This window comes from Adiantum capillus-veneris, chromosome 22, assembly GCF_014529385.1.
Source record: "Adiantum capillus-veneris isolate H3 chromosome 22, ASM1452938v2, whole genome shotgun sequence".
NCBI classification, from domain to species: Eukaryota; Viridiplantae; Streptophyta; class Polypodiopsida; order Polypodiales; family Pteridaceae; genus Adiantum; species Adiantum capillus-veneris.
The window spans coordinates 138547206-138574869 of record NC_140952.1 but is presented as its reverse complement, the minus strand read 5'-3'; positions in this window follow the sequence as shown (position 1 = coordinate 138574869).

The following is a 27664-nucleotide window of genomic DNA, read 5'->3' as shown; positions in this document are numbered from 1 at the left end:
ACTAAATCCTTCTACAAAACCTTGTTAGGAGATCTATTTATAAGATGAACAGCTGTTGATACAGCTTCAGCCCAAAACCCATTTGGTAGCTGTGCATTAGACAACATACTTCTGACCTTCTCTTGTATGGTCCTATTCATCCTCTCAGCAACACCATTTTGAGGAGGATTGTAAGGAGCAGTAAGTTCACATTTTATACCTTTTGACTCACAAAAGTCCTGAAAGGCCTTTGAAACATACTCTCCACCATTGTCAGTGCGTAAGCATTTAAGCTTCTTGCCACTCTGATTCTCCACAAGTGTCACAAATGTTTTGAAAACACTCAACGCTTCATCCTTGTGCTTGAGAAAGTAAACCCATACTTTCCTCGAGTAATCATCTATAAATGTCATAAAGTAAGAAGCTCCCCCTAGAGATAGGTTAGGCATAGGTCCACACAAATCACTATGAACAAGTGCCAACTGTGTATCTCTTCTACTGCTTCTATGCTTATGTGGCTGCTGTGTTTGCTTACCATACAGACAATGTTCACAGAATTCAAAATCATTAAATGAAAAGCCAGACAAATAACCAGAACGAGACAAGATTTCCATTCCCTTCTTGGACATATGTCCTAACCGGCTATGCCACAAAGAAACGTTCGGCTGCTCGGTTACATTGATTACATTTTTAGAGACATTTGATACATAAATCATGTAAAGTCCTCTAGACTTTACTCCATGTGCTACTGTCATAGAACCCTTGGATATCTTCCACATGTTCTGTCCAAAAGTGGTGACGTAGCCAACATCATCAAGTAAACCTGTGCTGATCAAGCTCTTTGTAATTGCGGGAACATGTCTCACATTCTTCAGCGTGAAAGAAGAGCCATTCTGAAACTTCAATTGAACATCTCCAACACCTAAGATCTCACATATCTGCCCATTGCCTAGCCGAACATGATCTTTAGTGGTCACATAAGAGGTAAACCACTCCTTGTTTGGAGACACATGAAGTGATGCCCCTGAGTCTATAATCCAGTCACTCAGTGCATTTCCATCAGATGCTGTAAGAAGAGCTGAGTCCATTGTATTCTTCAAAAAAGTAGATGTCTCCTGACACTAGACTGTCATCCTCTGCAACAGTGTTTGTCACATTTATTTCTTGAATCTTCACTGAGGACTTGTTCTTCTCACCATGGTCTTCAGCTTTCTCTTTGCCTTTTTCTGCTTTCCATTCTCTGCAGTCTCTTTTCATGTGACCCTTCTTGCCACAATGGTAGCATTCTATGTCACTCTTGCCTTTAGCACTGCGGGACTTGCTACGAGACTGATTCCTCTTTCCACCTTTGTACTTTTCTTTGGTCCTTCTCCTGACAACTAAGGCTGTTCCTTTGCCTTTGTCCATTGTCTTTCTATTGGTTTCTTCAGTAAGCAGACTTCCTTCTACACCTGCTATGTTCAAACCATCTGGAGGTGTTGAATTACTCAAAGCTGTGCGAAAAGTGTCCCAACTTTCCGGCAATGTGATCAACAGGAACATAGCTCTAACAGGTTCATCAAACTTGACACCTTGAGCTGACAACTGACTATAGATTGTGTTGAATTCATTCAGATGATTGGACATAGGTGTCCCTTCTTTCATCTTCAAGTCAACAAGCTTCTTAAGCCAGTATACCTGTGAAGCTGCACTCTGCTTCTCATAAAGATCACTCAGCTTTAACCATGCTTGATAAGCCGACATCTCGTCTGCTACATTGAAGTAAACGCTTTCTGCCAAAGTCAGCATAATGGTAGAAAGTGCCAATTCATCCATTTCGCTCCATTCATCTTCATCCATATCTTCTGGTTTTATCCCCTTGAGCTTTATAGGTTTTATCTGCTTCTTTTGTACCGACACATGCCAAATCTGCTTGTTCCACAATGGGAAATTGGTTCCATCCAGCTTCTTGATATTGTAAAGAGAAGTGTCCTGTGATCTAGCCATAGCTACGCTTCACAGTAGTTTACTTTCCTGGGAAAAATTCGGCAGAGTTTCCCCTGTAAACTGACCTCTGAACCAATATCAACCTGTCAAATGAACCAAGACAGCTTCAGATTCTGCAAAAATTTTGGCAGAGTCTCCTTTGTAAAATGGCTCTGGTGTACTAAAAAACAAACCAAAACAACTCAAAAAACCACTATCTCTCTAACACTGTAAGCTGTGGGTAAACCTGTCCTACACCTGTACTGTCTCTCACTGTCCTGCACTGTCCTATCACTGTCCTGTAAGCATAGACTGCGACAATGCCTCAACAGTAGTAAAGCAAAGATGCAATCCCAACTGTCTAACTCACAGTCAATACATCCTAGCTGCCTATCTAAGGGTGCTCGAGGGATCGCTCCAAGACCTGTATCACCGAAAGGATCTCAACATTCAAGAATCCCCTAGCTCAATAAAACCTCACTCGACCCTCAACAAAGGCTGCAGTAAATCTGACAGTACATAGACTTCCCACAAAGTCATACATCCACAAATTTCCCACTGTATGTTGTAGCCGCTGCGGCGGTTGTTTGCTGCGTGACTCACAGCCAGCAAACCCTCAACAGACATACATCATCTCTGACAATACATCCCATGTGGAAGTACCTGCAATGTCACGATGAAATCTGGAATATCAAGCAGCAAACACAAGCTACCTCATGAACTAGTGGATGTCGCCTATAGTCTGTGTGTAGATGCGCCCGTGTCGTATGTGACACGCCTCCAAGAACTGTGAGCCGTCCTTCGATGTGTAGACAGCCACAAATCAACACTCTGGGAGTGTCGATATCCTCAGCACCTGCAGTCGTAGGCCAAAAACCCCAAATTTGCAGAGTCGGATCTGCACCCGCTGAGACCACGTAGTCAAAAATGGCATGCGCAGAACTTTGTCGAAGCCGAACGGTGGCCGAGATGACCTCAGAATGAAATTCTGAGAACACTGAGCCCTTTGGGCTCACCCACAAGATTTGGGGCCGTGTCTTTGCCTGTCGAATTTCACTCCAACCTGAGCTGGTGACTCTAGCCTCCTGCAGTGCTGCCCCGAGCCTCGATCTGAGCTCTGATACCAGTTGAAGGAGTACAAGCGGAAGTGCGACGCGAGAGAGAGTGCGAGAAGAAGAGCACGACGATATGGTGAACTCACTCTACTGTAATGTGTAGAGCATAGTGAGTTCTTATTAGGTTTTCACAAAAGAATATGTGTACATACCTGGCGGCCCGCCCACTTACTTGGGCGACCACATTGGGCTTTATACCCCAACATTGGGCCCAAGGTTGAGTGGCTTGAGGTGTACAAAAGTCAACACCATGCCCTACAAGGAGGGGGCGAGCCCTACAAGAGGGGGGATGAGAGAGAACACCCACACACTCACTCAAGGCAAGCTTGGTACAAAGAAAGCAAAAGGAACATTTGCCAAGTTTCCCCTCATGGTGTGCCTGAAGCCTATTGGTTGGCCATCCAAGGGGTCCAATGATAATTTAGAAGATTTAATTAATTGTTTTAGCATTTATCAAGTCCTCTCTCTCAAAGGGAAAAGGGGGACACTTGTCCCAAGACTACCCTTGTTACTTGATTTACCTCTTGCTTGTGATTGGCTAGGCCTGGAGAGGTCCAATGAGCCTCAAGCATGAGCTACAAGGGGGGGTCGACCAAGGAAGCTAGGGGCTTGCTTAGGGGGTATACTCTCCCACACACATTCACACACACTCTCATTGTGTGAAGTGCAAAGTGCAAGAGCTGCCTCTCCTTCTCCAAGCAAGTAGAGAGGTTGAGAGCCTACACCAACACTCTTGGCTATGGAGTGCAAATCCAACCAAGAGCCATGCTTCTATGCTAAAGCTTGCTATCTTCTCCATCTTCATTACTATGTTATTATGTATACTAGCAAGAATAGTGATGATAGTGAGAAACTGATTCTTTCTCCTACGAAATGTTTCTTCTTCCTCTTCCCTACCCTCATTCCCTGCTAGCTCTCTCCACCTTTGAAGGTGTTTGAGGTCTTGGAATTGAGGCTTGGGATAGTTAATGCTTTCCACAAAGTTTATGTTATGCTCGTGATGCATGAAGCTTTCCATCTTCATTGCATCACCTAGGTCACAAAGGAACACAAAGATTGTATTGTAACAAGTCTCTCTTGATGGGAGAAATCATAATACAAATGATTATTGGAGGGGGGACCGGCTCCACATAATCCGGTCCTCAATTGTTGTCATGTTCTCTAAATTCTCTCTCTTGCAAAATTATTGTTCATTACAAGTTAACTAAATGCTATGTTTATGTTGCTACCATCAATTATGTTCACTCGCTATGCTCACAAAGTAATTTCACAAAAATACTCTCTCTAATTTCCGCTACTCTCAAGTTAATAGGCCAATTCCATTACAATTATGTACAGGTGTCGTCCAATTGTGCAAGCTGGAGGGCAATGTTTATGTCTAGCTACATAAAAGCAATGTGAATAGTTTAACATTTCGTCTTACATAAAGCGTCATAGAGTGAAATGCTAAATACAGTGTATGTCATGCAGAAGTGCCATACAAAAGTATGGTGGAGAGTTGGCACTGTGGTTTGTCCAGAAATTAAAAGAAATGGAAGCCATGCCCCGTCCCATAAGCTTTATGTCTTGGACCAAGCAAATGCATAGGCATGGGGAATTGGATGCAAATACCGAACCTTGCAGTGTTGTCGAAGTGCAGTCGTGGTTGTGTACTCGAAACGTCCATTGTTGTGAATATGTGATTTCTTTGATACACAAAACATGAGAACACAAATACAAAAGATGCAAGACATAGACTTCACTTAAAGAGAGGCAAAGGTTACTCTAGTGATGAATTTTCAATTCATAAGCTCCATCACAATCGCTACAATAGAATGGCTCAATCAGCAGGCTACATGTACTGAACTATCGGATGCCTCGTTTTGTGTTTGGACTCTGCATTATACTATTTAAATAAAAAACTCAAGCTGCTTAAAGTAACATTAACTTTGCATTCTACTAAAACCTATTAAACTAAGGCGGATGTGAAAGTGGGACGTGCATGTGATGGTGTGTAGGCAGAAAAAGATAGCATCACAAGTGTGACAAGTGGATGGGCGGACACGCTCGGCTAGCTTTGCAAGGCTCCGTCTAATTGCATGTGTTCAGCTTTGGCAGGCGGCCTAATGGTGTTTATACTATGGTCAAAAAGCAGTAGTGCAAATATGGTTTGGAAGCAAAGGTCAACAAAGAGCGTTAAACCAACATACTTCCATTTTGAAATAGTTGAGCATGTCCTCACACATACGATTGAGAAACAGGAATCCTTTGTAGAAAATGTCAGAGAGAATCATTGTACAATCCCTTCCTTTCATTCATGAAAGGCCGCAAGCGGCACAAAGTAGTCATGATCCTTGACACTTGCAACGCTAACTCAAGTTTCTGTAGTTGAGGCCCTTTTAAAGAGCTAGGATTTTTATCATCTTGATCCCTCCTGCGCTTGTCTCTGCATTCATCATCATCATCACTGCTAGTATCTCTGTGGTATCCATCCTTGCGATCAACATGCTCTCAAGGAGTCCTTCAATCACAACATCCATGTGGCTATCATCCCTTCTATATTTATCATAGTTGTCATAGTCTCTATGTCTACCATCGATAAAAGCTAAAAACAAAAAAGAAGAAGTCAATTGACACTTTTTGTGAAACTTGTTGGACTTACCTTCTGATGAGTCTAAATAACTGTCTTCTCCACTGCATTGGGCTGATTACTTGTTTTTAGAAAGCAAAAAACAAAGAAGCAACTCACACTCATCTGCACGAGGTGTGTACCTTTTCTCCGTGAAACTCGTCGTCAACGTCGAGCCCCTGAATCAAGGACTGGATCTCCAACTAGTGGATGTTGGAGGGCAAGTTGGATGTGAGTTGGTCGACGACATCGAGGCACCAGTCAAAGACAAAGAAGGCCTCCTTGCGGTGCTTGTGAGAGAGGTGGAGAGTGGAGGCACGAGTCTGAGCTTGACCAAGGCTGCTACATTGAGTGTAGACGACCACGTTGAATCTATGTAGCACATGCTTCTCTACTTTGTACCTGCGAGCGACCACCTTGAGCACAAAATCCACGCCCTGCACTACTGTGCATGCCTAGAAAGGGGGACCATTAGCGTGCACCATCTCGAGTTCATGCTGATCATCGGTCTCTTCAGAATTTTTCATTGTCTACATAAGCAGATGAGCACCAATTCCTGGTGCAGGATGGCCATGCAGATGCAGATTATTGACAAAAACATAATTGATTGTTATAAGACCGCCGTCCTGATCTGACAATATAAGTGTATGTTGAGTAGGCGGCACGCCAGGCTGAGCTAGCCATCTAGAAACTGTAACCCTCTTGCATTGTTCTTGTTTGCACATTGAATTAACAATTACTCTAAAGCTTTGTGGCCATTGTCACCCGTCTGCAAGCTGCAAAGCATTGCAATTTCACAAAAGCATGTGCCATTGAAAAGCATGAGGTTGTTGAGGCCGAGCCCCTGAATCAAGAATTAGATCTGTGACCAGTGGATGTTGGAGGGCCACTTGGATGTGAGCTGGTCAACGATGTCAAGGAAATAATCAAAGAGGATGGAATGAGGTGGACACTTCCATGTAGCTATTTCAAGTTGGTGGTTAGAGTTAGTTCATACCAGACATAAGACTTTAGATCAGACAAGACAGTTTCTGAAAGATAAGACTGGAACTGAAAAGGGACTGACACAGAAACTGAGAACTGAAACTGGAGTTGTATTGTTTAGATCAAACAATTGTGTCCAAATGTAGTTAGTGAGACAAGTAAGCCTTCAAATTAATGAGAATTACAAAGTATGAATGACTCTTAACACACTAGGCTCTGGATTGTGGAATCAAGGATTCGTTACTCCATCCCTACAAATGAAATAATGGGCCCTATTTATAGCTCTCTACTGGCTCTCTAATTGACTATTCCCTATGCCAGTTACCCTCATAACTAATTCTACTGATTACTAGCCTAGGCGCCTCAGTCTCGTAGCCATTCCCACCATTTACATTCCTTCTCCCCTTTCTTATGTATACCAAAAATTTGCAGTGACAAGTCAACTAGTATCAATCCATCAAGGCACGCTTCTTGTTGTCCGGTGCCTTCTTCTTTGGAGGTTTATACAATAACATGTATGGTTTTGTAGCGCTTGGACTAGGACCTGTGTTCTCCTTCTTGTTCTAGCTGGCCTTTTTTATTGTCATCATTTCAGCTTCATAAGGCGTTAATGCATTCCATGTCTTTGTGTTAGGATCGTAAAGAGTTCTTTTCCCTCTAGTCAAGCAAGCTCTGGACAACTTATGACAATATGGGGCAATGTGAATCCACCCTTGAGGTAAGGGTTGATTACACTTGATCCGGGCTTCAAAGAGAATATTGGTCATCTCTCTGAAATGTGGTTCTGTGGATGCCTTGTTGTTCAGTACAAATCTTTGATGCTTCCACAGTGAGCTACAAGAGTTGATTGGTTATTTGAATTAACCGTCAAATTTGAATCTTTTATTGGCCCATCCTGATCTAAAAGTTCTGAATTGATTAAAGCAGAAAGGGACCATACCTTTCTTTAGGGAATCAATTAGGACTTACTTCCACGCAGTCCATTTTGTGGTGGCTTCTTCATACCACTCTCCAAGCTCCTCAACAATTTTGATGTAGCTATGTTGACCTGCAGGCTCAAGGTATGATGGATATAATGCAAGGAAGAATCTAGGCAGTTCAAAGTCCTTAATTGGAAGAGCATAGAGCAACATAGGTGAATCTCGAACAAACTCTACAAAATTCATTACCACCTTGTTTTCTTGCTACATCATTTTTCTAGTGATTCTGACCAGGTGGGAAAGACTTTTGAGATTTCTTTCCTGTTCTCCCTTACTCATTCTGGTTTTGGCCCCTTTGCTCGAAGCATAATTTTTTTCCACTAGCATTTAAACTTTATGGTTCAATATCTTCCTGGCACTCTAAATCTAGATCAATACTCCTTTGATATGTGCCCAGATGTCTTTCATACACTTGTATGTTGGTTTATTCCCCAAGAGAATCTCCAGCTCTAACCCAAGAGATTTTAGATTGACAGTGAGTGATTTTGTAAATCGGGGTTGACCATGAGATCTTCCTTTGTGACACACCATTCAGGGATTCTGTCAAGGACCTAAATGCAACTTGGATGTGGAGGTAGTTGATAGAGAAATTGGTTGTGGTAGCTGATTGATTTCCAAAAATTAACCATTCTTCTAGCTCCCACAAACAACATCTGGAAGCGTTTTGGATCCGCGTATGCCATTTCATCATCAAGAAATTTTTGAATTTGGAGTACATTTTGTCATATCTTTAAAGCTAGCAGCTCAGTTGAATGACCATGTTCAAATTCGGAGTCCAAAATGGATTCTACTACCTTGCCCTCGTCTTGATCCTGTGTTGTATATTGAACAAGTGCCCTTGTGTGTTGCCATCTGTTGGGAACCAGTGTGACCTTGTGTTTGAGAATGTTCCTGAGTCTATTGCGGGTGAGACTGATTCTAATGTCTCATCTTATTCTCAAACTGGTCAGCCTGAGTGCTTGATCCAACACCTTGTGTGGATTAACCTCCAGTTGTCGAGCCCGGAGGTGGCTGGTCATCATTGTCATCATCCTGATGACCAACACATATGTCCTTGTGGTCTTGGTCTTCTTGGCCTTCTTCCTCTTCAGCATCATTCTGGTTCTTGATATACTCAGTCAAGACCTTATCCACAAGCGCACCAGTGTATTGCTCGGACTTCTCTTCTAAGTCGGGCTTCATCTATTCCAATAGATTTTGCAGGTCTTCCATGTTAGTGTGAGGTTGCCTTCTGTATTAGCAATGTCAACTAAGAATTGCTATATATATTTTTCATTCATTGCATGCCTTAGAGTGTGGTGATTGGCCATGAGAGATTTCAGAGCTGACCTTTTCTCCTCCAACCTTCCCTTCACCTCAGCCATGGTTTCTTTAACAAACCTCTTCTCCTCCCTGAGTCTCTAATTATCTTTCTGGAGCTTAATTAACAATATCATATTGCTGAGCGGCCAGGATTTTGGAATTGTTGTTGTGTTCAATGGCCATCTGCAACATTTTTTGTCTGAGCTGCGTTAACTCGCTCTTAGCCTTTTCCAGCTCTGTATTTGTCTCTGCAACTCCCTCTGGAGGGCCTTAACTATCGAGCCTGGAGCTTTCTACTAGGCTTCGACAAGTTGTCCCATTGCATTAACCATCGTGTTCAAGAAAGACATCATAGTTGCCACACAAGCGTCTGTTATGGCATCCATATCTGTGTGTGGTATTTCATATGCTATGAAAGGGGTGGGATAAGACATGAGTGCCTTATCCGGTTGCTGCACCACCAGCCTACCATTTACAGGCTTTTGTTGAAATTGTTGTAGGTGGTCTTATTGTCTAGACTGGATTAGAGGTGGTGGTGGTGCCAACTAAGTCTGAGGTGGATTTTTCCCTTGTGAGTCTAATGGTGGGGTTGGTTGGGTATTAGCAGTTTGTTGTGTCTTGTCTGGAGAAATATGGGCCAGATCAATAGGTGGATTTGTAGAAGCCCCTTGGCCACTAGTCTATTCTGCTGGCTTGCTTGGTGTGCTTTTTAAGATGAAATTGCTTAAGCAGGGTGTTTGTCTTTTGCTTCTTGGTGTCGCTTGTGCTTGCATCTGGTGTCCCTAAACCAGATTATGCTTGTGTTCTCTTGCCCACGGTGACAACTACTAGATTTTTTGTAGTATTTTTTCCAGCTGAGTCATTGGCTCGTTTTTAGTGTTCTCACTGGTTCTTGTTGTAGTTCTTGCTCCCTTGGTCTAGACTCTTTTAGCATTGGGATTGGGTGGGATGCAAGTTTCCTAGTATAGAAACTGCGAGGCATACCACCCCTTGAACATATTTTGATTGTGAGTCATTACCTTTGTTGTTTGTTGAACCAGACTGCCCTAAAAAAAACTTGCCAGATTGACTTTAATGTTATGGTCTTTCAGTCTCTTCAGCAGCATTGAATAGCTTTTTAGCTACAAAGGTTGGGTTGTTTTTCAGGCTGATGGATTGAGCCACAAAATTGTACACGGGCCCATATTTCAGAGCTGTGACTAGGACTCCTTGAGCTCCCTTCTTCTGTTTCTTGAGAGCTTCAACATCTTCGTTCAAAAACTTGTTGACTTCATCCAAAGTACATACCTTGGCCTTCTCATGGTATGGCATTCTGAGAATGTGTCCCAGAGTCATTGCAGTGACTTGAATATCTCAACCATTGAGATATTCAAGTCATTGCAGTGACTTGAATATCTCAACCATTGATTTCAATAGAGCTCTTTTCAGGGTCAAACTGTATTCTGGTGGCTTCTAGTACCACCTCTAAGTCCTAGAGCTTGAGGAGTGCACCCTCATTGTGATGGAAGACATACTTCCCAATCTTGGTGTGGTTTACAAAATGCTCATTGTGTGTGTGGCACCTGCTCAGTAATAACAGGTTGTGTGGCTTCGTCCACATTCTTCTGCATTTGTTCTGCTAGTTTCTTTGACTTGGCCATAGCCTTGTTCTATGTGTTGTCTTGTGAAGATGAAGAAGCTACTATAGTGGTGGACAGAGTGAAACTTAACAGCTTCGGGTGTAGGGTTTATGGTTGAAATGTGTGGTAGTAGATGGTGAGGACTGTGAGGGTGTGGAGCTTGTTGTGTGTGTGGTAGATGATGAAGGTAAGGGAATGTATGCAAGAGAAGTTAGGTGAGCAACAACTTGGGATAGAAGTGCACGATCACACACCTTTTGCATGGTAATTTTTATACGAGCCATGAATGCTCCACGAACTTGCTCTCTTGGTTTTAGGACCATAGTTTGCCACGCATCACTCATGCATTTGTCCAGCCGCCTACTTAGTACCTGGTAGATTTTGCCTTGGGTTAATGATTGCTTATAACCGTTAAGGTTGTTAAACTTTATTGATGTTGGTTGTGTCCAATTCAAAATTATACTTGATGTGGAATAAATTCAGAGGTTAACTTTCTGATTCATAAGGGTTTTTTGGTTTCTAGGTTACTCGAAGTTCTTCTGATATGGCATAATATAGCTTGATCTTGTCCCCATTGTAGGCTCTAGGCAGCAGTAATCTAGACAAGTCTCTTTGTGTGATTGTTCCATTAGAGAGTACCCAGTCAACTTCATAAGGACCTGACCGTGTTATTTTTAGGTTAGGTTTGGCGCCAATTTTGATTGATACAGCAACACTAGATCACCCCTTTTGAATTATTTGACCTTGATTTTACCGTCATGCCAGTGCTTCCTCCTTTTTTGGACTACTTCCTTTTCTAACATGGCCTTGTGTTTGATCTCGTCCATTGTAGTAGCTCATCCAACCTTTGCTTCAGATTTTGTTTTAAATCTATTCCATGTTCAACTTCTAGTCTTAAACTAGGGATGGCAAACTCTATTGGAACTACTGCCTCTGTTCCATACACCATTCTGAAAGGTGTCATGTCAATAGTAACCTTGTAGGCAGTTTGATAAGCCCATAACACCATCAAGAGCTTGGTGTCCCAATGGTGTGGTTCCTTTTGAACTATCTTTGTAAGAATGGTCTTGATGGTTTTATTGATGCTTTCTGCCTTACCATTACACCTAGGGTAATAAGGGGTAGACTTTTTGTGTAAAAAGTTAGTACCTGAATAGTTTCATTGATAAAATGTGTTCCCTGATATGAGACAATTTTGATGGGACATCCATATCTGCATACGATGTTTTCATACAAGAATATAATTGTTGATTGGGTCGTATTGTCTGGTAAGGCCTTTGCTGACATAACATGTGGCCATGATGATATACTTATTCTTCCTTGGAGTAATCTTCTTAAATGGCCCCATAAAATCCATACCCCATTTTATGATTATTCCCAGTGGAAGTGCTGGAGATAGTGGTGTCATATCAACAACTTCAAATATATCAGTTTCCCTTAAGGGATGAGTGACACATAGGTGAAGCTATAGAGAAAATAACCATCTTGTAGAATCATACGGTTTGTGTGTTTTACCAAGGGCTATGGCTAATATGACATCTTTAAAATTTAAATCAATATCATACTCATCTACCATAGCGGGTGAAAATATTGTGGTAAGCTATAGATACATCATTACCTTGCAGGCTCATTGTGATTGTGCATCTGCTACTTGATTGTGTTTCCCTAGTATGTGAGCTATGTGAAATTTACTCTCTAAAAGAAAACTTTCCCACCTCATTTGTTTATTGTTGAGTTTGTTTGGCATTGTGAAATAATTGAGACTTTAATGGTCTGTTTGTATAATGAAGGGTGTCCCAAGAAAATAGTGCTTCCATCTATCCAATGCATGTTAGATAGCTAAAAGCCCTATTTTCATAACGGAAAGGGTCACCTCTTAAATTGCAAGCAATGAATCTAATATGTAACAACATGCCCTTATTGAAGGTAAGATGATCCCGACAAGCATCAGAATGGACCTCACATGGCTTTGAGGGGTACGATAACACTAGAACATGTCAATACGTGAGCTCCTTTTAAGCTTAGAGAAATATTGTCTCTCCTTAGCAATCTGTTAATATGCTTCTTTGTCAATTTATAGAGTGGACATGTTATAGGAGAAAACTTCTCGATAGATCTTCTACAACAGAAGCAAATTCTTGATAAGGTTCTGGCTTCCTTGCTTCAACTATTTTTTTATTACTCTATGATTTTGAGGATCCATTCGGATACCATTATTAGAGATAATATCGCCTAGATATTAAAAAGAAATCTCTCTTATGATTGATAATAATCTTATCACCTCACATGGATTAAAAGCCTACCTTGAGATACTCTTTGTGCTCCTTTGGGGACTTGGAGTAGAATATTATATCATCAAAGAATACTCCTGTATAAGCCCTATGATGGCAAAAAATTATTTTTATTATTACGTTGAATGTGACAAGGGACTTTGTTGGCCCAAAGCGCATAACCAAATATTTATACAAACCAAATGTGGTATGGAAGGCTATCTTGTGAATGTCCATTGGTACAATGTGTATCTGATGATGGCCACTTTAAAGGTCTATTTTAAGAAAGGAGTTAGATCCTTTCAGTTTACCAAGTATTGCTCGATGATGGTGTCATCATTACTTGAAATATGGTGACATGTGGAATACGGCTCATCTTTTGGAACTCCTTGCAAGATTCCATGTATATTTTAGCATCCCATCGCATAGAAGTCCAATAGACACCTAATGACTTTAGCCTTTCCATTGTCTTATCTCTTGCGTAATGAAGACAAGTGATTGTTTTATGAGCTTATTTCAAACAGTCTATTTGCTTGTGGGATTCTATGCACAAATGAAGAACTTCTTTAGGTGTTCTTCTATCTAATTGTTCTACTAGTAGATATAAAAATTGTCTAATTGACTTTGGTGTAATCGTTAAAGGAATCTTTTGATACATTTGAGAAATGGTCATTTGACCATCTAGGTATTGATTCTGCTGAGAATAGCTAGGCATTTGATAGATCATCATCTATTCTTGAAGGTTTCTCTCATGTCATTATTATGAATAAATGAACAGCCCTCACACGAGTGATACTTTTTTTACAAAAAAAATAAAGTAAAACTCAAGTTGATGAACCATCTAACAATTCTACCCGTGTTACAGAGCTTGTTTACCAAGTAAAGGAGGGCTTCGTGGTCCACAAAAATGTGCATTAGTTTTTCAAAAGGTTATACCAAAACTTCTTTATAGCATATATCATTCCTAATTAACCTCCCTCCGTGATTGAGTATTTTTTCTAATCATATTAAGCTATCTACTAGCATAGTAGATTGGAAATCCATGGTACCCTCAGTTGGTTGAGCTAGTATATTTCAGGGTTTAAAAAATTATTTCACACTCATCCGTCTAGTCAATCCAGCCATAAAGTGATTTCTCTAAATAGAATACATGTATACGATAGTGTCCACAATGTCCCATGAATGCTTGATAAAGCAGTTTCTCCACAAAAACATACATGTATACCGATAATGTTCACAATGTCCCATGAATGCTTGAACTTCGCGTACTATAGTTGGCCTAACCAACTTTGTAATGACCCTTATCTTTCTAAGATGTGTTGAAATCCCATTTTTGAAACAATATGTCCAAGAATTTTCTCTTGTCATACCATGAGAACACACTTTTTTGGATTTAAACAAGTTCTATATAAGTGACAATTCTTAAAGATTTTCCTGAGGTGACCAAAATTATCCTCTTGCAAGCAAGAATGAAGGTAAAAATCATCCATATACACTTCCAAATCCGTAAAAGCTCCTTACAGGCATGGCTCATTGATCTCTAAAAGTGTGTAAGGCATTGGTTAATCCAAATGGCATGACACGATAGGCAAAAAATTCCCAATTTTATAGCAAAGGGAATTTTGTATTGATCTTTAAGGTGTATAATAAGCCGATTATAACCCAAAAATACAACCAAAAAACTTTATGCCCCTTCAACTACCCTTTCTAATACATGTTCAGATATAGGTAAGGGATAGTTGTCTCTTATGGACCTCTTATGGTGGCTGCATGTTCAGATAAAGGTAAAAGAGTTATCTCTTATGGTGGCTGCATTCACTTTTTTGAGATTGACACACACTCTTAATTTGCCATCTTTCCTAGGTATTATCACAATTGGAGAAATCCATTCAGTGTATACAATTTCATATATGAACTCTACCGCTTAAAGTTTATCTATCTCTTCCTTAATCGTTTTAGCAAAGGTTTCATTAGAACTGTATGGTCTTTGTCTTGTATGCTTTGCATCTTCCCTCATTGGAATAGTCTATTGGAAGATCCAAATATACTGCCTTTAAGTCTCTGTATAGCCAAGATAACACATCCCTATATTCTATTAGATTTTTTATGAGAATATCCTCTTCCTCTAGAGACAAGTTAGTGGCTATACAAAACAATTTTGTTTAGGAGAGCTAAATCAATTTGCTTAGCCTTTTCAGGTCCCTCATAAGACTTTCCAGGCTCTCTTAACTCCCACATAGGCTATTGCACCACAATCTTCCTGTCTTAAAAGCGTGTTCTTCTTGTAATGGGATGGATTACTGGTTGTATCAGTTCTTTTTTCATCTTCAAATTCCATCTCAGTGGAGTGTCCATTTGAGTTCTTGATATTTTGGTTTTGGAAAATTTTACTTTTGTTTCTTCTTTTTTTCATTTTTGTTTGGTCTCTATTTTTGCAGGTTTCTTTATCCTTGTTCATTGTTGTTTCATAGTTTGTGTCTAATAACATCCAATTATCTCATTTCTTAATGCTATCTTAGGCTTCAACTAACATGAGATATTGATCCTTGTTTACAAAAACTGGGATTGGTCATATTTGTTCTTGTTTTCATTCCTTTTTTAATGGTATCTCAATTATCGCCTCCTTCATTGGTTGGGAAACTAAAAAAAGTTATCTTTTTTGTTTCTATTCAACATTCATGCCTGTGATCTTTCCTTTTTGGAATTGGAACCACTTGTGGGAATTGTGTTGTCTTTAAGTTCATTGGTTGCATCATAATGCTCCTCACTTTCTTTTTGGTTGGTTTGTTCTTTAATGGAAATTTCATTTTGTATCCTCAATACAGATAACTCCTTTGTTATACTGCTGGTGATATGTATAGGAATGATATCCTTTTCTAGTCTAGTGTCAATTGTTGTTACAAATGAAATCATTTGAATGGGTATGGCTTCATTTCCTTCTTCATTGCAAAATCTGGTTTGTCTAAATTCTTTGACATATACGTCCATGGTAGCCAGCATATCTGTCCATCAAAATGGCTCAAATAACTACTCCAAAAATGGTCCAAGAATATATGCATCATTAGCCAAGAATACAATCTTTCCTTCTCAAGCTATCTTGTTCTGAATTCACATACATGTACATGGGTGCATCATCTTCGAGCCATGATGGTAACTCTTCATCATTAGAGGACAATACTACTTGGTCCTATGTACATCTTGGTAGGAATGATATGCTAGACTCACTCTTGGTATTTACCCAGATTGCCTGTAATATATGGTATTATAGCTCCAATCTTAAATCATTTGGAGTTGTCTCATGAACATTCTCCCCAAAATAATTTCAATGTTTGATCTAGCCCCAAAATCCAGGATTGCAAAGGTATGTTTATATTTGATCCCATAAGAGGTGACTATCACTTCCTCTAACAATTCTAGAGGTCTCTCCTTGTGCCCATTTGCAAGTTGCAGCTTTATAAGAGTCTTTCTAATTGTAGCTTTTCCCCAAGCTTCCCAAATTTTTTTGGTAGCAATAGCAATTCTAGCTTCACACTCCAATATAGCAAGAGAGTTAACTCCATCATATTTGATATGTAGCATGCTTTTCCTTTGCAATAATCTCCCACCTTATTTATAGGTAGAGGTTTAACTTCTTTTCTAGGTTCATTCTCCTTTTTTAAGCGATGAACATGTTCCTTGGTCAGTCCTTTCACTCCCATTTTCTCTAGACTATTTTTCAAATCATCCCAAATTATGGTTTAATTCTCAGCAATTCCCATATTGCAATGGTACATTTCATGGGTGTTGGAAGAATAGAATGCAAGTTGTTTATGTCCAGGTTTCTTTCATTGTATGTAGCTTGGTAGTCTTGCAAACTATTGATCATTCTTTGTGCTCCCCTTAAATATGAGGATAAGGTTCTAAGGGTGTTTGCCTTTGATGCCTCCAACAATTCCATTCCCCAATCCCCGGATACAGATTGCATGTCTCCTCTAAAGGAAGTTGATTCAAGCATAACTCTTCAAATGGAGTTAATCGCTTCTCCAAGTTCACATAATTTGCAACCCTCACCCTTTCCCATAGTTGTGTTGTCCAATCTTCTTCTAGTCCCTTTTTCAAGATATGGCACAATTTGGACTATAATTGTTAATTATAGTCTAAGCAAATGATCTCTTCAATAGTTGTTTCTTTGGTCTCCTTTTCCTCTTTTTTTTTTTGGATTTCTAGAAGCTCTTAAGTTATCTTGAACAAATTTTCAAAAGCTTCAAGTTTTGTTGCTTCAAGCTTTGGGTGTGGGTAGTGCTTCCATTTGTTCTCTTTGTTTTGTCCAAATTGCAAACCTGCTTGAGATGCTTCTAAGGCAGCATTTACGGGTTCATAAACCTTATGAGCCAAAATTGATCTCCTGGATTTGATTGAAGATTTCTCCATCCTTGTGGACTCTTTTTTTCACAATCTCTTGTGCCTTAGCCTCAATTTGAGCATCGAGTTTCCGTTTTCTTTCTTCCTACCTCTATCTTTTGGCTTTTTGAGTCTCAAATGATGATTTGGTACTACTACTGAGCCATTGGTTTTATCCTATTTCTCCAAATTTTCTTTGGCCCTTGCAACTACCTTGATGGGTATCATCGATTCAATTTTCGATGAACTTGATGGAACTACTTCTACCAAATTCATAGACATATTTCCCTTGTTGTTGGGTTTGTTGGATAGTCTTCAAGAAAGTGTCCTCTCTTTTTGTTGCACTCCATGCAATAGACTGGTGGTAGCAGTAACCCATCTCTATCATGTGGGCATTCATTCTTTGAATGATCAAGTGCTCCACATTTGTGACATCCCTGAGTTCTTTGTTGAGGTCTCTATTGTCTTATCATAGGTAGTATGGCTCCTTGATTTTCAATGAAGTAAACTAGAGGAATTTTAGGTTGAGCATAATATAATGGCTCATACATAGGATTTGGTTATGGTTCATAAAAACCTTACTCTACCACCCGCAAAGAACTAACTTCCGCATAAGGAGTTACTAGAACTAGTGCATGTTCTTCGCACAATTCCTTGGCTTGCATGATCTTATTGGAATGGTATTTTCACTAGGTAATGGAGGTTGAGGTCTCTTAATTCCTCCTATAGGTCTAGGCCCTTATGACACATTGGGTGGATATAGATAAACAAGTTGTCCTTGCAATCTCATGGGCACAAATTTCACATTCCCATCATATTTAGGTTAATAATAGCACTCATGTGTTTCATGATTGGTCCATTTGACCTCTATGGCCTACCATTTGTTTTGTCGAGGAGCCATAGGTTGTGTTAGCACTGGAACAAGAAGTTGTCCTTGCTTGTGTACCTTCCCTGGGATCTATCTTTGTAATTGTGAAAAAGTTTATGTAACCATCTTAAGGACTTCCTCCAAAGCTAGTAATTGGAGAGGTGGTTACAATAGGTCCCACTTGTGGGGGCACAGCTATTGCTTTTTGTTCACTCCTTGTGTTTGATCCCTCCTCTTTCTCAAAACAGACCTCACAATTCTTCCACAAATCTATTGCATTAAGTATATGTTTCATATTTTACATGCATGCAAGTTTTTTGTCGAGCAGACCCTCAAAAAAGAATCATACTAGTCTTTCTTGTTCTACCAGCTCTCTTCTAGGAAATCTTGCCGCGTATTGTGCAAATTAGCTATTGGTACAATCTCGTAACATTTTTCCTAGTTTTGTTTGAAACTATAAATTTGTGCGACAATGGTTTGTTTGATTTCCATGTTTGAAAATGCTCCAACAAACGAGTTACGAACCTACTAGATAAAGTTGGTAGATCAGTCATTGTTCCATTTTCTAGGTTTTGGAACCAACTTAAGGCCTTACTCTCAAGTGTCAAACCAAAACCTAGAGCTTGTCTATATAATGTATGCGGTCAACATTATTTGATTTTTGAGTCCCATATTTTTCCTCTAGCTATTAGGCACTCCTAATAGTGGCCTTGATGATTTTGATGCAGCTTCATACAACTTTAGCGCGAATGCAATTTTTACTCATCCTACTCCTATTGCAATTGAAAATTTATACAAAATGATGATTAAATCACAATTTATTAGAATTTCACTTTCTTGACTTGGTGTTATCTTTACCGAATCGACACTAGTCTCAAGATCTTATACCAATCCCATCCTAACTAGTCTAAAGCTACCAAGGTCCCTGGTAAGTTTTCCCACTCCCAAGCATCTGACGTATTCGGTAAGCTGCCACCACAGACATTAATATGTCAATTTGTAGGACGTAGTTGGACCAACTAGTTCATGGAAGCTATAAGAGTTTGTTATCCTCTTGGAAAATTGAGTCTACTTTCCAATCTAAGTTGCTAATCTCAAGTGTTTGTTATGCAATAAAAACTACTCTACTTTATCGCAAGCCTCAAGTGGTAATTTGTGGTAGCTACATAACTCCAAATGCATGCAAACGCAATACATGAATTGACCATGCCATAGTAAATGTCCTTATGACTTCAAATCTTTGTTTTAGCACTTGGGAGAAATTGCATCTAATAGAAATAGCCTATTCCTAGCACGTCAATTTTGATGCCAGAAGCAATTGGTAGCTTCCTCTAATTGAGCTCTAGCCATTACTATGCTCAACAACTCTTTGTTGTACTTATTTTTTGCAATACAAACATAACTAACATGTGGACAGACACGCTTAAACCATAGAATTATCGTGAGAAACTTACATCAAATAGAAGATCTTTCACCTGGGAATATGTAGCACGTCTTGGAATTGAAATGCCACAAATACAAGTTTTCAAGTGATGATTCTTCAATTTTCAGGTAGGAGCAACCCCTGAAACTTAAGGAAAGCACAATTCATGCAACTTATGATATTGAGGTAATCCAAAGGAGAAGATAAGCATGGTTTGACATGAATTTAAAGCATAAAATTTTTGTGAAAGGAGACTGGGTGTTGACGTATAATAGTAAGTTGGGCAAAAGACCGGGAAATTTGAAACTTGGATATTTGGGACCCTTTCAATTTACTAAGGAAATTGGGGAATGAATGTATTTACTTGTAGATTCTGAAGGAAGGATTTTCCCAAGTCGCTCAATGGGTTTAGGCTTAAGCCCTATGTGAACGAAGGCCCTCTATTCAAAGTGAATCAGACCAAAGCCCCGAATATGGGAGAATATTTTGTGGGTGTTTATACCATAAGTGTGTTGGAGTCACATTAAGTGATTTCAAACTTCAAATTTTCATTTGGGATTAATGTACCCCTTATCCAAAATCCCTTATCTTCTTGACGCGTGCATTTGTACTCCCTCAACCTCTACACATGTCAATCTTGGTGGTTGATAACCCTAAAACTTCTAAACTTGAAGAGTTAGAGGTTATGATAATAAGGAGATCCTCAAGGAAGCCAAAAATTCCTACAACAACATTGCCAACATCTCCAAATGTGATGATACAAAAGGACTTGTCTACTCCACTAAGGAGTCACCATTGGCAGTGGAGAGTGGCCCAGTCAATTACACTTTCCTTGACATGCTCCAAGAAATTGATGTAAATTTGTGTGTGCACATGAAGTGACTCACAGAGATCGGACTTTCAAAGTATTCCATGCTTCCATGGAAGCGCTAGAGAAACAATCGCATGGTTGTCAATGCATGTTGCTACTACTGATGCAGTGCCTCTTGACCCAGACACAGTGCTGCTTGCAAGCAAAGCACTACCAACCTAGCTTCACATGGGCCTTCATCTTCCAAACACTCATTCCACTCAACCCTCAAAATTGTATGGACTTCTTGATATTGGCCAACCATCCTCAATGTCGCTTGCTTGCCTATCCAATGATGTGGGCATCAAAGGTAATATCTTTGGAGGTTATTGGTTAGGCCCTAAAATTTTGGGAACAATTTTTAATTTGCATTTGGATGAGGATAATTAAGTGGGTAGAGCCTTAAATGACCTTATGGTGGAGGAGTTTGGTTAGGCATAGGGTAGTAGGAATAAGTACCCTATTTCAAAAATACAAAACACGTTCAGGAACCAGTAGATTAAGTGGTACCTCTGAGAGTTTGTGTGCTTGTGAAGCTGGAGTATATCTCAAGAGAGAATTATGCTATTCTGCATGTAGCTAAAAAGGGTAGAAAATTTGGATGGAAAAACCTTTTATTGTAAACGTTGAACACAAAGCTATACCAAATGAAGAAAAGGAAGAATATGACCACCAAGATTACCCCATTCTTAACCGCATCACAATACCATGCCATGGGCATGAGCACCTTGATGATATCAACTCCTAACTATGAGCCTGATATGCACAATCCATCAAGAAACAGGGCTCCATCAATGTCAACAAGTTAGGGTGAAGACAGCAAAGAACTGAAAAGAAAGCTAAGGAATCTATAACCTTTTACATAAAACACATTTGTATATAAGGGAAAGTACTACAGAAAACTTTCAAGAATGGAGCAACAAATGGTTTGAGGCATTAAGTAAACAAATGGACTTATTGAGTTTTGATAACTTAAAATTGTCGTCAGAGAACAATATTCTACTAAGTAGAGTGCAAGCATGCAAGGAGCTAGAAACAAAACTTAGAGAAATGTCTGAAGATGGTCTTGATGTGGATGGATGGTATTTGTCCACACTAGAAGTAGAAGATTTGAAGTCAGAGGTGAGGAAACAAGTTGAATAGGTCTGGGTTGAATTGAAGAAGAAGTTTTTCTCTTGGTCAGACCTTACCAAATCTTTGCAAAGAAGAAGCAGACGAAGAGTATGTGCTGCTAAGGAGGAGGTTTGGAGAATTGGAAAGTGAGATGGCAGAATTGAAATAAAAATTGGCAGCATGAAATACTCAACTTGTAGCTCAGGGATAGGAAACAAAAGCAAGAAATTTTTAAGGAACCAACATTGAGCATGAACTCTTCACTCTGGTGGAGGTTGCAGGGCAACAAAGATTCAATGAGAAGGGTAAGGGTATGAAAGAAGTACTTAAGCATGTGAAAGAGAGTAGAAGAGCAAAAATTGAGGCAATAGAAGTACCTACAAAAGTGGTACAAGAAATACTTGGGAAGAAGGCAAATCAGATTCAGGGAGAAAGTTCAAAAGTGAATCAGGAGAAAATTTCAAATGAGGTTCGGAACGTGAATTCACAACAGATGCAGGAACGTGGTATAGCAATGGAAAAATTTAATGAGCCTTTGGAGGAGCCCTTAAGGGAATTACCAAAGCCAACACACTACTAGAGGTACTTCACATTAGCGACGCTCGCAGTGTGACGCTTAAAAGTGAAAATTCACGGTGTCGCTATGAGCGTCGCTAGTTTATTTGTAACATAGAAATGCTCATACCGACGCCCATAGCGACGCCGATAGGGGTAAAAAATAAACCGAGAGCGCCCAAAAACTCAGATCTCAGATCTGAGTTTTTGGCGCTCAAGCAAGCAAAGAGGTAATCGGCGCTCTCCCTCTCTCTCTCTTTCTTCTCCACACACACACATACACAAGGAGAGGAAGGAGAGACAAGTATGCTCCTTCCCTCTCCTCTCTCTCATGTTCCCTTCCCCTCTTTCTCTCTCTCTCTTGCTCTCATTCTCACAAACACACACACACACATTGTGTTTTTGAGAGAGAGAGAGAGAGAGAGAGAGAGAGAGAGAGAGAGAGAGCACATGCATAAACAAAACAAACACACACACACACACACACACACACACATGCATGAACAAAGAATGCATACACACACACAATGAGAGAGGAAAAGAGAGAGAGAGAGAGAGAGAGAGAGAGAGAGAGAGAGAGAGAGAGAGAGAGAGATAAAACAAAGAGAGAGAGAGAGAGAGGAGAGAGAGAGAGAGAGAGGAGAAAACAAAGAGAAAGAGAGAGAGAATAAAAAACCAAAGAGAGAGAGAAGGGGGGGGGAGAAGACGAAAGAGAGAGGTAAGGGGAGAAACAAAGAGAGAAAGAGATTAGGTTAAAATTTAAAGTAGATTAGGTTAGATTACATTTAGATTTATGTTTATGTTGAGTTTAAGAGTAGGTTAGATTTAGATTTATGTTAGATTAGATTTAGGTTTATTTAGGTTAGATTAGATTAGATTTAGGTTTATTTTGAGTTAGATTTACGTTAGATTAGATTTAGGTTTATTTACGTTAGATTTAGATTTACGTTAGATTAAATTAGATTTAGCTTTATATTGAGTTTAAGATTAAATTAGATCTAGATTTATGTTCGATGGACTAGCTTTTTTTAGATTTAGTTTAGATTTTAGTGCATGTCAATGGAGGTGCGCTTTGCCCAAAGAGCAAACACTAGTTACACAACAATATGTATATTCCCATCAGAATCTGACACCTATTAACTCACGCACTAACCATATTCAATTAGCCGCAAATCACCACATGTTCAATTCGGTTAGATTTAAGATTAGATTTTGGATTGAGTTTTTATATTAGAGTCTACCTTCGAGATTACGGTATAAAAATTAGAGTTAGACGAAGGGTGATGCCTCTCTTCCTCTCTACAAATGCGACCTTAAGTTGGAAAGCTTTCAATGGAATGATACTCATATTGGAGGCCAACATATAATGTGCTAAGTAATCCCTCGAACAAAGATCTACTGTGAAAAGAGTATTAAGATGCTATGAAATGCTACAGCTAGAGAAGAGGCAAAGGGGTTTTGTCCACTACATGCACTATCATGTAGATGTGGGTGTGTAGATTTCTTGTAGCCACAAATATAGGCATTGACCATGAATGTAATAGACCTCTTCTTCAAACATGCAAAACCCCTCCATTAAAATGTAGGCATTAAAAGATTGAACCCTCTTTTTTTGATGAATTAACAAATTTTAAAGATCTTAAACAACAAGTCCTATTGAACTCATGTGTTATATCACCATGATTGTACAGCGGATCCCTTGAGGCTCTGTTGTGTTTAGACTACTAAAGTAAAGATTGGCTTAATGCTGGTGGTTAGAGAAATAGTTGGGATTAAGGATATCATGCAATGCATACTATGCCCCATGCTGCATAGTCATGTGTGAACTAGTACTAATTGTGACTTACCTCTAACATCATGAGATTCTGTGAGGGAGGCACCGCATACCTACCTAGGTACGATTGGGGGCAAGGGACCACTGGCCCGGTGGTCCCCTGCCCCCAATCGTACCTAGCTAGGTATGGAGTGCCTCTCGAGCAAAAGCTCATGATGTTAAGCATTGTATGAAGAACACTTGCTTATATGAAAAACACTGAAAAAGACTCCATTTTCCTACATGATAAAATTTATTGCGCTCACAACCTCGATAGTCCATGCGGACCAGCAATTCCACCTGCATGTTCGACTGTTGTTGCCATACAATAAGCCATCATGATCAGCCAATGGACGAGCAAATTGAGCCTACACAAAAATTAGTGATGCAAGATGACGATTCCAAGGGTCACACACACACACGCACACACTACACAGCCCGTCAAATCTAGAGTAAGAATTAAGTGCTTTGAGCAGGCATCAGCTACATTGCAAGAATGGCGTTCCTGCATGCTACATACAAAGATCTACTGTGAAAAGATGTTAAGATGTTGTGAAATGCTACAGCTAGAGAAGAGGCAAAGGGGTTTTGTCCACTACATGCACTATCATGTAGACATGGGTGTGTAGATTTCTTGTACCCACAAAGATAGTCATTGACCAATAAAAACGAGATTATAACCAGGTGGTTCTGATCTCCGTGCACCTCTAGACCGAGGTGTGCCAGGATTGGACATGACTAGAGAATGTGAGGTAGTTTACAGTGTGAACAAAGAGAGAGAGAGAGAGAGAGAGAGAGATAAAAGAAGGAGGATGCCAATAGAAGATTAAATTTATGTCCAGGTTATAAGGTTTTCACCCTCATTATGAGTAGTGACGAGGATGTGGGTCCGTCCAATCGAAACACCTATCTCTCAACGAGGACCTTATGTCCTTGTAATCAATACAAGCATGCTGTGCGACGGACAAGACGCGTTTCTTTGCAGCACGTTCGCGAATTTGGCGAGTTCGATCCATCTATTATAGATCGAGTTGTTGCCAATTATAACTCGTCGGACTCTGACGCTGGCCAACAGGCAGCAATCTTGCAACCCAATAGACGTGTTCGCAGGCGCTTTGGTCAAGCAGCTTATGTGAGGCCACAAGATGTAGCCTCTGACAGCTCGGGGGATGATCATGCAGACCACATTCCCAACGAGGCAATGTTTGAGTCCAAGATTGATGAAATGATCGAGACAATCATGGATTCAAAAAGGCTTATCTATGATGATATGAAAAGTGAAGCTGATACGCCATTGTATGATGGAGCACGTGTGTCTAGATTGAAGGTGCTCCTGGTTCTTCTCAACATGCATACAAAGTTTGGATGGAGTGACACTAGAGTCACAACACTTTTCAGGTGATCTATTACAATGTGTTTACTTTAATAAAAAACTCTAGATGTATAATGATTTGATAGATTTTTACACAATTGTACCGCATTTTTTTCGCTGTGTAGATTGCTCAAAGAGCACATACTGCCAGCTGATAATGTGATGCCAAATTCCAAAGAGGAAGCAAGAAAGATCTTGCGAAACTTGGGGATGGATTACAATTCGATCCACGCTTGTCCTAACGACTGCATTCTTTTCAGTGGGGAATACATATACATGGAGAAGTGTCCGAAATGTGATTCCTAGAGATATCAAGTAGATCTCCACGGAACAAAAATGCACTCGCTCCGAACGTGGTTTACTAAAGAAGGAAAGCTTACCAGTTTGAAGTCACACGAATGGCATAAAATGTGTCAGGTATGTTCATAGTGGAATATATCATAGTGGGAATTGTGTAACAAATTCGTGTGTGGACTTTAATATCATTGTTGCACGTGTTTTGCAGTTTATTTTACCGGTGGCCATTGAGGGATGTTTGTCCCTTGACGTCCGTAACACAATCTACAAACTTGCAAAGTTGGTGCAATGGATCTCACAAAAGGGGATCAACGTAGACTCCATACCATTCACCAAACTAAACGCTGCGGAGGTTGTGTGCATGTTTGAGAAACAATTTCCTACTACCATGCTAACCATTCAGGTGCATCTTCTTGTTCACATAGTTGATAAGGTGGAAATAGCTGGCACAATACATTCCAGATGGATGTTCTTTTTAGAACGTTTTATGAAAACGCTCAAGGGATATGTGCGTCAGAAGGCACGTCCGGAGGGTAGCATGGCAGAAGGTTGGTTGGTATCAGAGTCCCTAGTGTACATTGGAGAGTGGCTAGACGGATTTGATAAAGCCCGGGACACGCTATGGCGAACCATAGATGATGAGCGCATATCTAGGATTGTCATGTGCAACCTCGATGTTGAGAAGAAGATGATGGAAGATCTAGAGGCTAAAATCAACCGATTTTGCATGCTTCACAATCCAGTGATGCAAAATTGGATTTCACAATATGAGGATGCAAAGCAAGAGCGACAAAGGGCACGAATCGAGTGGAGACGGGGAAGAAGACCTCCGATGCACTATCCGACGGGTCTGGAGAGCCTACCAACATACATGAGCTTAAGACGGTTGCACAACCAATTGAAAAGCGCACAAGAGTGCGGTGAAAAGTGACTGAGGAGGAGTGGGAGTACTCTTGGGGTTGCACGACCAAGGTAAGTTTGCAATGTACGACTAGTGACTTTTTAGATGTTTGAACAGCCACTCATAATCTTTGTTGGTTGTAGTATAAGTCATACACAGCAGCATGGTGTAAAGGTCAACATTTTAGGGTGGAACGGATCGACAAAAAGTGTTTTACTCAAGATTGTGGAATCATGGCAAAATTTGAACTGTCTAGTCGACGATGGTCCTCTAATGCAGATCCTGTGGTGGCGGAACTCACTTACTTACGCATGCTACAAGAGATTTTGAGGATCGATTATAGAGGATTTTTTGTCGACTTGTTCGACGTGCAATGGTTCAAGATAATCATGGAGGGTCGCAACGCTACTGGGCGTAGAGGAGAGTCTGGTTTTCTTGAGGTGGATTCAACTAAGAAATGGACTGACCTAAGAGACACTTTCGTACTACCCGAGCATTATGAACAAGTAAGTATGTAAATAATGAATATCCAATTTTAGAAGTTATGTGCTTGGAAGCTCTCATGTAAGTTATGTGGCTCTGGCAAGTGATATTTCATCCTACAAAGTCTGCATCAAACTGGTGGTACGTCATAGAGGTAGCCCCTCGTAGTGCACGAACGTATGAAGGCTACCATGTGCCAATCACAGCGGCATCAATGGAGGAGATCGGAGAAGATGCTCAATCAGAAGCCGTTGAGGTGGTGCCAGACGAGCATCAAGCTGCTACTCTCTATGGGGTGCATGCAGAGGATCTACAAAATGAAACAAAGGACATCTGTTTAAACGGAGAGCTCTATATAGATATAGGAAGTTATGATGAGCAATGCGAGGATGAGAGAGAGACCTCTTAAAGCCATAAACATTGTATTTCAACAATTCTGCTCCGTTTTATAATATAAATTGTATTCACGTGGCTTTTTGTCTGTCATTGCGTAATTGTATTTAATGGTCTTTGCGTCCACTCCAGGTATGTATGCTCTAGGTATGTTCTCACAAGCAGGGACGACGAGCACTGCGCTCCGAGTGCGATGGAGACTGAAGCTGCAATCACGAAGGTCTGCTCAATATAGATGTTGCTCGATCTAGTTGATCAGGTGAAAGAGACACTAAGAAGCACTACTACTGCTTCTCAGCATCTCTTTCACCCGATCAATTAGATTTAGTGGTGGGGCAAGCAACTTCTATGAGCTAACCTTCGCGATGCAGCTTCAGTCTCCATCACACCGGAG